Source organism: Adelges cooleyi, unplaced genomic scaffold (assembly GCF_023614345.1).
Source record: "Adelges cooleyi isolate 19-005CV unplaced genomic scaffold, UGA_ACOO_1.1 ACOO_flye_CR_arks_rails_tigmint_CR_PRNA_306, whole genome shotgun sequence".
Classification (NCBI taxonomy): domain Eukaryota; kingdom Metazoa; phylum Arthropoda; class Insecta; order Hemiptera; family Adelgidae; genus Adelges; species Adelges cooleyi.
Genome location: NW_026095977.1, coordinates 1,176,611 through 1,189,562, shown reverse-complemented (window position 1 = coordinate 1,189,562; position 12,952 = coordinate 1,176,611).

Below are 12,952 nucleotides of genomic sequence, written 5' to 3'. Positions count from 1 at the left end.
GATTTAGTAAATGAAAATGAAACTGTTAATAGCGAGGAATGCAAAAATGCGTATACAATTATTAAAAATGTGGTCGACTTAATACAGTTTTTTACTAGGCCTCAAGTTGTAAACCGGGGATGTGTAATAGAAGAGCCGGTCATGTCATTTCAATCGCTATCCGTTAAATATGATAATTTGGAGGATAAGACACCATACTCCGACAGTTTGTATGTTTATATCAGTGCCGAAATTGGTTTGTTTTACGAATCGGTCATCCAAGACGATTACGAAAAACTCTGCTTAGAAAAGTTACGTTGGGCTATCAAAGATTTTGGAAATGAAGTTTTCGAAACTTCAACCGAAGAATAAGGAATAACACATTTACACGAATAGAAAAATATCGTCAAAAAAAATACCAATATATTCTCAAATTTGCGGCATTTTTATTAACATTTTAAGGTAGAATGTGTATTGAAAATTTAGTATTAGATTATTATATATACAGATAAATTTAATATTGATATGCTAACCACTTCAAAAAACTTATTTTTCATCTATTTTCCTTGTCACTCTTTATAATAATAATATTTATAATTCAATAAATTAAAAATTTACCGTTATGTTAAAAAAATTTAATATTTATTTATTTTATTGTTTTATCTTACCACATTAATTAATTTATGGAACGTGTCATAACTAAGTAAAAAATATTCAAACAAGCTCTTTGATGCGAATCTGTGGATAGTAAGTTAAAATCAGTACAGTCCAACTGTTGTGGACAATAGCATTTAATTATTTGGGTTCAACGAAGTTATGCGTTAATTTGAAAACAAATGATCAGCTAACAAAACAAATAACATAAAAGTAAAAGTCCATCTACAGTTATTATTACTAATAAGGGTTTTTACTTTTTTCGTTACAACCATGAAAATAACACTGAATATTGTGTATCGATATATTTGCAGAAAATACAACGAAACATTAAAAAAACTAGAAGAGAAAACAACAACGGATAATTTATTTAACTATATTATGTGTATATTTATTTTTTTTATCCCTTAATGTCAAGCGATAACTAGATATTTATTACTACAATTATTTTTAGAGTTTCAAAGTAATCACAAAAACAATGATAAATTAGTGATTAAAATCCCTTTTTCGTTAGCAATGACAACTTTGGGCTATGTCGATTTAGCACAATATATAGTTGTTGTCATGCTATAGCTAAAGTATAACGTATTTTCGCAGCTGTACATATTTTCGCCCTCAGGTTTTATACGTGTTTCATTTGCCAAAATACTACACTAGAAGACACTTATATAAAATGACCCGATTTTCTTTTATATGTATGATTATAAAACTTTCATTTAGAATTGAAAAAAACGTGTTAAAACAATAATTTTAATGCGAAAGTTTTTTTCGGTTGGTCGCTAACATGGACTTTAAGTCGTTTCTCGTTTCAGTGTGTTTTATACTGATTTTAAATGCTGAACCTTTTAAGTCTTACAATATCTCCAAAGAGAAAAAATTGTATTACATTGAAGTTTTGAATACGTTTCGTTCGAACGGCGGCTGGGAACACCTGCAAGGCGAAAAAATCGTTGATCGACATGGAATAGAGTGGGACGTCAACGGTGTACTCGTCCAAGAAGCCGACATGAGCAACTTTTTTGATACACTAGAACAGTTCCTTATGTTGTTGACTTGCAGGTACGCTGTAAGGTTGAAAACGTTCGTGTCCATCGTACAAGGATTCGGGGGTCGTTGTCTGACAGAACGGGCCAGTGGCCGTGAGGCGGTTTTCGATTCTTGTATTGAACAGCTTGGCATGTCAATCAAATCGTCAAGTCCAATGTTGGCAAAAATGGCAAGCGGTTTGCAGTATATGCTAGAGATTCCGAAATCTTTCAAAAGTGAAGCTTCTAAGAAATTACATACGAAAATAGTTTCAATTTTTACAGTAGTTGACAATTTCAAAAAGAACATTCCACAGGAGCAAAGCGAATGCGCTATTGATGATCCCAGTCAAAAAGTCATTCGTGTGGTAGAAGAAATTTACCAACAGGCAATTACAACTCGCAAGACTCCAAAATGTGTTACACAAAACTATATAACTTACGAGAATTTAACAACGGCATTTAATAATTTAACAACTGTGTTTAACAATTTAAACGACGATCATTTGGAGGAGCGTGACTTTGTTGTGTTCCTCAGTACTGAATTGTATTTTTTTTATATTGAAGTCGTTGTGATGGAATACGAAGGTCTAGGACTAGATAAATTACGTAATTAGCACTTATTCTCAATTATAATTTTGTGTACTTAACTTGGAAAAAGAATTTAATGATTGTATTTCATAAAACTATGTTTAATTATTCTAATTTTCGGTGTTGTATTTTACTAAATTAATACATGGTCAGCAAATTCCATTTAAAACAACATTATCTTGATTTTTTTTTTTTTTTAAATTTACATTATTTTATATCAGTTTGTATTTGTACTTATGTTTAAGAAATATTTTTGGTTTGAATAATTGAGCTAAAAATAAACTACTATTTCAAATTCAGACAAGAAAAAAAATGTTTCAACCCATTCTTGGATGAAAAGGTGTTTGGAATTTGTTTGGTTTGTCAAACAATACCTTCTCAGCTCCAATTCAAAGGTAAAAATGATTCATTAAATATAATTATTGGCTAATACCTACAGCAATTAAATAATTAAAGAACAGAAAAACAAATCAATAAGTTATTTTCTCCGCTTCGCGGAAAAACATTAAATCATGAATATACTCGTATTATCTCTTACCTCTACTCTTCTATCATTCATTTTTTATCTCTTTTTTTTTAACATGGATATGTTTTTGGGCTGGGGGTCATTCTGAAATACGTATGTTACGATGTATCTGATAAGCTAAGAGAGATATGATTTAAGAGTTATGTTAAAGTAAATTTGGAACACAACCAGAGGGGTCGGAATGAGGTTGGGGGTAGGAATGGGACTGGGGTTTAGGATGGCTATTTATATAGGTGGTAAGAGATAAGAGATAAAGGGTAGGAGATAACAGTAAAATATGTACTATAAATGGAATGGGGTTTGGGATTGGTAACGCTGAACGTTACCGATGAAAATTTGTGCATGTAGCGTGATCTAGCAATTGTAAGTGATTATATATTAGAGATAAGAGATAAGGTTCTCCTAATTATATACTCTAAAATATAAGGATGTGTTAGTATATAACGATATAACGATTTATATAAGGATAGTCAAATGAATTTGTTAGGTAGACACTTACTTACTGACGAACCACGGTAAGTGGTTTTTTTTCTTAGTTTTTTTATCCAGTCTTATAACATGTCTAATTTAAATTGATGCTTTTAAAACATTTGAATGGCTGCGGGGGAAAGAGATTAATGTAAATTTTTTTTAAAAATTAGATTTTGGTATCAAATTATTTGTATTGACGTATTGTATCTTTTATGCGCTCGAACCAGGGAAAAAACAGATTAGTCGAGAGTAACGACCGCCGGAAGTTTAGGCATACAGGCAAAATGTATTATGTTGTAAAATTAAAACTATAATTTTCTCAGAATGAAGAAAAATTGACATTGATATTTTTTCCCCGCAGCCCTTCAATTTTATAAGCTTAATGTTTTTTTTATTTAAAAATTATTAGTACGAATATTCACATGTGAATTCATATAAATATTCTTCAGTAGTAGTTTGGACTAGTAATTAAATATATATTTTTATCGTAAAACAATGTGTTATAAAAAAATGTATATATTTTAACTTGTACACATTGTTATTATAAGGATTGTAAAAAAAAAATTGAAAATCTTGTTTAGTAATAATTACCATGGAAGGACTGGTTATATTTTCTGCAAAAATATTTATGCACAATACACAGTAACAGAAATAAGGCGGGGCTGGAAGGGTCAAGTCGCCTTTAACTATCTTTAAAAGTAGCTGTTTAAAACTGGTAATCAAACAGTCAACATTTTCAGTAAATATTTTTAATTTTAAGAGAATAAAATATATGCGTTATCATTTACGTTTTAAAAGTAACTATAAAAAAAAGCTAAGTTAGGAAGGGTTAAAAACGCAATTTCATGCTTCCATTAGAGAAAAGACTACTTATGCATAATATTCACAAATACAACTTAATTATTTAAAAAAAAACAATACCTTCTTAGCTCCGCATCGAAGCTAAAACGTTTTATATTATACACACCTGGTTTACAAAAAGAGGCATAATAATGAATATTAATTCACCGATAGTATTATAAATAATTTTATACACCTTTGGAAGTTTAAAATTTGTACGATACCCGACGACTAATTGATTGAATTGCAAAGCATCCCAAGGCAAAGTGCATGTTTTACCTTATCCAATTTCGCCTAATGTTGATGGCAGCCATTCAGTAACCCGTTTATAATCGACTGCAGATATTTCAACCGTTAAATATTTATCTGCATCCTAACAACCAACTATATTGATTAAAATCTTGTAGAGGTTTTCTTTGTTGACATCCTCCTCTGTTCTTAGGAGTTTAGGAGTTAAGTTTATATTTAGGAGTTTCCAATTTTCATTGGCTTTGTGGTCAAAAAAACAAAAGAGTTCCTTGTTTTTTTGTTTTACCATGGCCAGCCAGCATACACTAAGCTGTTCCATCAAAACATTGATTCGACCAGGGATACCATTTTTAGTGCGGTCCCTTTAAAAGGAACCCTTATTTATACCACAATTATTTATAAATAATTTTGATGAAATCATTTAAAGTTATTTATCACTACGACTTAAGATAATGTTATCTTAAATTGTACTTATCACAAGTAAATGATGGAAACAGTTTGACAAAACATAATTTTTATACGTACAATGTGATCGGCACGTTCAATGTGTAGTGCTTTGACTGTCGTGCAGACGAAGCACGACACCAATAATATTTGATTGACTTGTTATGCTTGCGGTGATCTTTTGCTATAAGTGTGGAACAGGCCAAGTCGATACTTTCTGTATGTGTAAAGCTTCTCGAAAAAAGTTACGAACTGCGGATAAAATACTACTTTGTTTCGAAATCAACTAAAATTTAAACTCCAAAGGTTTTATTCCTTAAAAAAAAGGAATTCTTATTGCGATCGCTTTTCCAATGATTTCATTGTTACTTTCACCAGTATCATTCTTTTTTTTTTCTTTAACATTTATTAGAATATTTACAATCTATACTATCTTATGTACAATAAGTCAATTTACTATTCAAAGCTATTCCAGAAATTTTCGAATTTCAAAGTAACAAATGGTATGTTAGCCCCATGGCCTAGCATGACCTTTCTAAAAATAAAACAATTAACTATTCTGTATTCCAGTTTGTCTCCTCGACGTTTTTCCTAGACAATAAAAAAATGTTCAATAAGGACTTCTACATTTTTATTTAAAAATTAGAAGTTAGTTTAACTTTTTATCAAATGCTGGTGTTTTATTTTAGTTTATATTTTCAAATTTTAAGGTCTTAAATTTACGGCTAAAAACCCCAAAAAACAAAGAAACTTGTACTACCTCTAGGGGGATGGAAAATAGGTATAATTTAAATTTGATACAGCTGACGTTCGTAGTCCTTTACTTGTATTCCTATTTTTTTCCAACTGTCTTGAACTCGGAGGAAAAGACCTTATTAATCGTTCTCCTTTTAATTTAAAGGTCCCAGAAGAAGTTGGCAAAAATATCAAAAACTCATAAATCTTCGTGATCATCAATTAATAAAACATTTTCAATACCAAATTTTGGTTATCATATTTTAAAACGAAATACAAAATATATCATTTTCGATATGAAAACGCTATGTCGTTGAACTACTTATACGTATGATTTAAAAATCAAAAATACAATATATTTGGTTTGTACCACACACCGAAAAATAAAAATTCAATAAAGAACATGTTCTAGAAAAAAATCTTCCTATAACATATGATTACAAGACTACCTTAATTACTAGAAATCCTATACGAGGGTCTATTATTGAAAATAAATATGCATTACTTTTCGAAACATTTTCGCTACTTACCCCGTAAGATCAATAAAAAAAAAATGCAACAATTAAACGTCGATTAGATATAGGAAGTGCCTATACTGATTAATACTATTCTAATATAAGATATCTTTAACAGTACATACAGTTTTATTTTAACATATTTTATATACAAGTTTTATCATTTTATAATATACAAAAATATAAGTACGAAATATATTTTTACCGTCTCAAAGGAATTCTTGTGGAATTTTATCACATGCTTGCATTTTATTTAATATTTCTAAATCTTGTCCAAAGGATGTCTTGATATACTCGATCATTTTTTCGGGTTCGACTTTTTTGTGTTCGTCTGGCTCTCCAAATGTGAACGTCGCCACTATCTTGCCGTTATGATCAATGTTATAATCAATGTTATCGTTCAAGAAATGGATGGTTTGGTGCAGAGTATCTATTTCCTCTTCGCAGCTTTCTACATAGGCTTGGAAATATTCTCTGATCTCTTTAAGACGATCGAAAGTGTCCACATACTCGTTAAATTCTTCATCAGAGAACGCGTTTACGTTGAGTTCCAACCATTTTGGAAATTTTTCACATAATTCCGTAACGCACCCATAGGCTACTTTGGGTAGCTGAAGCGTCAATAATTCCACAAACTCGTCGTTCGAATCATATGGGATATCGGTATTTGAGATGAAGCGGTTTTTGATCATGTTGAGCAACGAACTTAAATCTTTTCCTCCGAGTACGACCGGTTTTAACAGAGGTACAAAATTCAAAATTTTATCTAAAATGCTTTCATCTAAATGTAACCGACATTGATCCTTCCAGTAAAGTACGATCTCATTTATCACATACATAACGACAGATGTGATTTCAGATATTTCTGTCGTAGACAGTCCTTCGATAGGTAGGGTTTTCTTCATTTTATCAGCAATTTATGTCGTATTTAACAAAATGTGTTCAACGGCGTTGTTCGACGTCAACTGAATAATACAATCATATTATAAGTTATACCTATTGTTGATGAAATCTCGTTTCGCCGTCACTACGGTAATTGCGGAATCGGCGAAGATATTTGTTAGGCCGGCTAATAAAATAGTTTGTATAATCAAATTATTTATTTACTTTAACCATACGCTATCAAATAATGTTAGGCTTAATACACATTCGACACAAAGTCGAATGAAAGTACTTTTACTGTACTCACTAAATTTAGCTAAAAGTTACACAATTTTAACACGGGCTTGACTTTTTTTCTCTAGATATCACAAACAAAGATATTTGGAGAAAACACAACACCTATTAAATATAAATACATTTAAATCGTATACGCACAGTACATATTTATTCAACGTATACTCTAAACCTATAACAGTACTCTAAAATAAAAATTCAGTTTAGGTATTAGGAGAAAATACTACAACTAATAAATATAAATACATTTATATCGTATACGTACAATACATTATTTATTCAACTTATACTCCAAACATATAACTCTAAAATAAGAATTTAGCTGCAGGTATCAAACACAAAAACAATAATTATTATGCCATCGTTTGCATATCATGTTAAAGTATTGCGGTGCTGATAAAATATTTTAGAAACCACATTTAACTATTTTATGCATAATGTGTAACGTTCATAAACAACGTATCGCAATAGCATATAATGTGTTGAATATTATAAAACAAAACAAAATTGTAAATTATATAAACTGTAAAAATTTCGAGTGCTTACAAGTATGTGTGTAGTAAAAGAGCTTTTGAAATTTTTAAAAACACATTGACTTTATGTAACGTTACTTATTAATACATGACAACAAGGTTTAAATAATTGGGTTTTATGTACGAGAGCACACCACATTCTAAGAAAATCGTTATCAATAACGACTTCGGAATTACAGTGCCATCCACAGTCAACTTCAGTGATGCAGTCTTGTAGTATATACCGACTTAACTTTCATTTTATTTGCATTGTAACATTTTTTACTCAATGTTAATGGTCTATTCATAAAACAATGTACACATTTTGTTATTCGTTGTCTAAACATATTTTTTAAATTCAAAAACATTAAGCATGTAAATGTTTCAATAAAAATGTCTCATTGCCATTTTTGCGTTACACTTTAACTCTCACGTGATAAGAGATAAGTGCTGATATAAAAAAAAAAAAAAGTGATAATAGAGTAGAGGTAATTGCGTAGTTCCTTGTTTATGCTGTTACAAACATAAGTGATGTCAACGCAACAAGTAAAACTTAAGTATAAAAATATGTTATTACGGAAGTACAAATTGAGTAAATAATTAATAATAATAAAAATATGAGTAATACAATATTAGGTATAATAGTATGAGTAAACAAATATGCAATTACTTACACGTGTCCGATCACTACACAATGTTTCGATGTTTTTCCATAAAGCAGAGAAAATAACTTATTGATTTGTTATTTTTTCTTCATTAAATACTGTGGGTTTTAGCTAATATTTATATTTATTTAATTATTTTTAGCTTTAAATCGGAGCTGAGTTAGTTCGACAAACTTAAAAAAATATCAAACACCTTTCACTCCTAGAATGGGTTTAACATTTTTTTTATCTCATTATTTTAGCTTCTAATTTCATTTTCTTTACATTATTCTCCAGTCTATAATATTTGAAGCAGTTTTTTTTTAGCAAAATTCAAACCTAAAATATTCCTTGAACATAATGTACTTTCATAAGTACAATTACGAATGGAAACAAAATAAGGTAAATTTCTAAAAAATGAAATCCAAGATAACGATTATTTAAGTGCAATTTGCTGAACATGTATTATTTTAGTAAAATATTACACAGAAAATTAAAATGATTAAATTTATTTTCATGAAATACAAGCATTTTGCCAAGTTAAGTACACAAAATTATAATTGAGAATAAATGCTATTAACATAATTTATCTAGTCCTAGACCTTCGTATTCCATCACAACAACTTGTATGTAAAAAAAATCTAATTCGGTACTGAGGAACACAAGAAAGTCATCCTTCTCAAAATGTTCGTTGTTTAAAATGTTAAACGCAGTTGGTAAATTGTAAAATTCAGTGTATAAATCTTCGTAAGTTTTATATTGTTTTGTAACACATTTTAAAATATCGCGATTTGTATTTGCGTGTTGATATATTGCTTCTACCACACGAATGACTTTTTGACTAGGATCATTAATAGCGCATTCGCTTTGCTCCTGTGGAACGATGAAATTGTCAACTACTGTAAACATTGAAAATATTTTCGTATGCAATTTCTTAGCAACTACGGCTCTGAAATTTTTCGGAATCGCATACATGTACTGCAATCCTTTTGCCATTTTTTCCAACATTGGACCTGACGATTTAATTGATACGGCAAGCTTATCAATGCAATAGTCGAAAATCGCCTTACGGCCATTGGCCCGTTCTGTCAGACAACGACCCCCGAATCCTTGCACGATGGACACGAACGTTTTGAGCCTTTGAGCATACCTGCAAGTCACCAACAAAAGGTACTGTTCTAGTGTATCAAAAAAATTGTTTGTGTCAACTTCTTGGGCGAGTACATCGTTGATATCCCTCTCTATTCCATGTCGATCAACGATTATTTCACCTTGCAGGTTTTTCCAGCCGTCGTTCAAACGAAATGCATTCAAAACTGCAATGTAATACAACTTTCTATCTTCGGTAATAGGGTAAGACTTAAAATATTCGGCATTTAAAATCAGTATAAAACACACTGAAACGAGAAACGACTTAAAGTCCATGTTAGCGACCAACCGAAAAAAAACTTTCGCACTAAGATTATTGTTTTAAGACGTTTTTTTCAATTCTAAATGAAAGTTTTATAATCATACATATAAAAGAAAATCAGGTCGTTTCTTATAAAGTGTCTACTGGTGTAGTATTTCGGCAAATGAAGCACGTATAAAATCTGAGAGCGAAAAAATGTACAGCTGCGAAAATACGTCATATTTTAACTATAGCAAGACAACAGCTATATATTGTGGTAAATAGACTTCAATAAATCGACATAGACAAAAGAAAAAAAAATACCGTGTAATTCTATACTTATATATAATTAAGATATTAAGCAGCTTATGATAAAAGATCACCCTGTAAAATATATTACTACATAATTTAAAATAATAAACTCAACAGGTAACCATGTTATATTTTAATAAATTATGTCTTTTTAGATTTTTCAATAGTATTTAAAATTTAAAGTTTTATTATAGTTAATACATTTGCAGTGTCATAATAAGTGTGATTTATAACATCTCTTCTCAAAATAGTTAATTCACCGATATTTAACATAAAAATATTATATTATTATTGTTAATAAGGTGGCCGACCTCAAATAGTTGGGACGAAGGCAAATAAGATGAAGACTGTCTAAAGTTCACGTCGATGAATTGATTTTTTTCATTAATTTATCGCTGTTTTTATGATAAGCTCAAAACTCTAAAAATAATCACTGTAATGAATATCAAGTTTTTACTTGACATGAAAGGACATATAAATATTTATATAACATATATATGTTATATTTTTTTTTTTTACATAATTTCTTTAATGTTTTGTTATATTTTCTGCAAATTTATTTATTCACGATACACAATGAAAGAAATAAGGCGTGGCTGGAAGGTAAAAGTCGCCCTAAACTAAGTTCTCGTCAAGTTCAATGTTATGGATGAAATAAAACGACTAGTAAATAAATATATATTTTTATTATAAAATATTATTATTATATGCAAATTATGTTAAAAAAAGAGGTTGACGTGGGCAGGACATGCTTTCTCCAACAAGTATGGTCGAGAAAGGGTCAATAACCAAAGGGTCTCTAGTCAACAACAATTAGAGAGAAACCGGTCGGTAAGAGACCACTAGAAGACCACGATTAAGTTGGGAAAACTGCGTGAAAGCAAACGTGGGAAAGATCCAAACAGAAGTAGCATTGAGAAGGCGGCGGATGATAGAGATGGATGGAGATAAATTGGTTTGGCGGTGTGGTCTCAATGACCGAAAACCAAAAACTACGCCTTGATCAGACTTGCCACAGCCGTTGCTTTGTCGGTTATGCTCTTAACAATCTCATTACTGAAATTCTTCTTCTGATTTTTATTCGCCTTGGCTGACTCCATAAACCTAGCAAGTCCACTCATAATCTTGCGAAAAGTTTCGGCCCCTGTGATCCTAAATGATCTATGTGTAAATTCAACCTTAGGTTTTTATAGTACATAAAATATTTCAAACATGTGTTTCATAAGTATTTTACAAAAACCTCATTCTACAAAACTCATATGTACACTGTAGAAATAAAATATCTGTTTTGAATAAAACTAAAGTATACACACTGATAATTCCATACTAATGACTCATTCCATAAAATAATTAATGCGGTATGATAATAGAAATAAATAAATAAAAATTGTATTTTTTTTAGTATAACGGTATATTTTTTAAATTTATTAAATTATAAATATCATTATTTATATGTTATTAGTTACAGAGGAAAAAAATGAAAAATCCGTTTTATTAAATGGTTAACATATTAATAATAAAACTATCTAAATATATAATAATCTTAACGTTATTTAGAATGCCGACAATCTGAAAAATATTGTTTATTTTTTTTCAAAATCATTCAGTTCATGCAATTGTATTTTTCTTTATTCTTCGGTTGGCGTTAACATTTGTGTTCCAAAATCTATGAGAGCCCATCGTAACCGATCTAAACCGAGTTTTTCGTAATCGTCTTGGATGACCGATTCGTAATACGAACCAATTTCGGTACTGATGTAAACGTACAAGTCGTCGGAGTATTTTGTCTTATCATTCAATTTATCATACTTAGCGGATAGCGATTGAAATGTCATCAACGGTTTTTCTATTATACAACAATTATGAGACCTAGAAAAAATTTTAAATTCTCCGATAACATCATTAATACTTGTATACGCATTTTTGCATTCGTCGCTATTTATAGTTTTATTTTCATTTACTAACTCTGAAGGAAGATTGAAATCTCTTAATTTTTTTACTTTACATCTAAATGTTTTTAGAATTCTAATATGTGTATTGGCATATTCCGTTATGTTTAGCTTTGGAAGTCTAGCCATTAAGACTATACCGTTTATCATATAGTTTAACATTTTGACGATACCCGACGACTCATTAATCGAATTGTAAAGCGTCCTAAGGCACGAAGCAAATTTTACCTTCTCCAATTTCACACTATGTTGATGACAGCTATTCAGGAACTCGTTTATAGTTGACTGCAGATATTTCAACCGTTGGAGGTATCTGCATACCAACAACCGACTATACTGCTCTATTATGATTTCGTAGTTATTTTCGTTGACCTCCTCCTCTATTATCTGGTTGACAGTGAATAGTTCTCTTTTTTTGTCTTTTATTTGTATTCCTTCCATGGCTTTCCAGCCGTCTTGCACACGAATTTCGTTTAAACGTGTAATAGCCCTTCTTCTTCGTTTCTCTTTTGATTTGAAAGACTCTGAAGGTATCGGCGAAAATATCAAAACCGCAAAAAACACTGTTATCACGAATTTACAAAACATTTTCCCTACCAAATTGCAGATATTATATTTTAGAACAAAAAATATATTATTTTCGCTATGAAAATGCTATCGTATTGAAATTAATATACGTGTGTTTTATAAAACACAAATGCAATGTATGTAGGTTGAACCACAAACCGAAAAATAAGTCAATAACAAAACACGTTCTGGCAAACTATTTTGCAATAACAATGACTATACAGGGTGTCGCACAAAGATTTGACAAATTAGATAACTCTTGTTCTAGTTATTATGTTCGTATGGTTTATATCCAACACTAACAACATAAATAGATACCATAACAACAACAAATACTACAATAATTGATATAGATAATATGAATATAAAATAT